The 1,070-nt window shown below is 37.9% G+C and overlaps 1 non-coding gene across 1 annotated transcript; it reads right to left on the bottom strand.

Moving 5' to 3' along the window:
• Positions 1–774: 774 nt before the first annotated feature.
• Positions 775–846, bottom strand: TRNAP-CGG (transfer RNA proline (anticodon CGG)). The gene has a single exon. It is a non-coding gene; the product is annotated as a tRNA-Pro (tRNA).
• Positions 847–1,070: the final 224 nt, after the last annotated feature.

Genomic DNA, 1,070 nt, shown 5'->3' with positions numbered 1-1,070 from the left:
ACCAAAATTTTATTCTTCAAGAATTAAAAACATGATAGAAAGGATTTTATAGTGATCTGTAAGCTACATGTTTCAAACACTGTTTCTGTGTACTTTTCAAAGTTAATGGCTAATGAATCATGTCACAGTTATATACAACAATACAACCAATGAATTTGTTCAGACAGCACATGTGACTTATTAAAAAGCAGTGTTAAAGGGAACCTGTCAGCAGGATTGTGCACAGTAACCTACAGTGTCAGGTTGGCACCGATGTACTGATTGAAATGATACCTGGGTGATTAAATCCATCTTGTGGTTTTTTCTTAATCTTTATTTTCAGTTTTGAGTTAATGATATGCCCTGCTGCGGGGCGGCCTGCGGGGGGTCTTCATGTAGTGCTCTGATTAGGTATTCATAATGCAGACTGCTGACAGGTCACTGATCCCTCACTGACCTGCCTCCTAATTTACATAATTAATATTATCTATACATACTTAAAAATCAACCGCTTCTGCAGGCAGGTACCAGCCGTAGCACCCTCACTGCCGTATAATCGCATGTGTACTGTGTTTATAATTAACATAGTAACATAGTAACATAGTAACATAGTTAGTAAGGCCGAAAAAAAGACATTTGTCCATCCAGTTCAGCCTATATTCCATCATAATAAATCCCCAGATCTACGTCCTTCTACAGAACCTAATAATTGTATATAGTAACATAGTTAGTAAGGCCGAAAAAAAGACATAAAAGGGCACTGCAACGTGTGGGACACGAGGCACACACCAGCTAGGGCTCGTCCGGGATTTGAACCCGGGACCTCTCGCACCCGAAGCGAGAATCATACCCCTAGACCAACGAGCCAACATTAATTAATATGCTTGAGGGATACCACAATGTTGGGTGAAAAGATTATTTGGGAGTTTTGAAAAATAGCAGAATACCAACAAAAATGAAACTACTCAAAAAAGATCAAATTGAATAAAAATGTTTTTAATCTTCATTGAGTAAAGTATAAAAAACATGTGAATAAAAATGAAGCTTAACCCCTTCATGACCTTGGGATTTTTCGTTTTTCCGTGTTCGTT

The sequence above is a fragment of the Ranitomeya imitator genome, chromosome 2, assembly GCF_032444005.1.
Source record: "Ranitomeya imitator isolate aRanImi1 chromosome 2, aRanImi1.pri, whole genome shotgun sequence".
NCBI lineage: Eukaryota > Metazoa > Chordata > Amphibia > Anura > Dendrobatidae > Ranitomeya > Ranitomeya imitator.
This window is presented reverse-complemented; position numbering and strand designations above follow the sequence as displayed.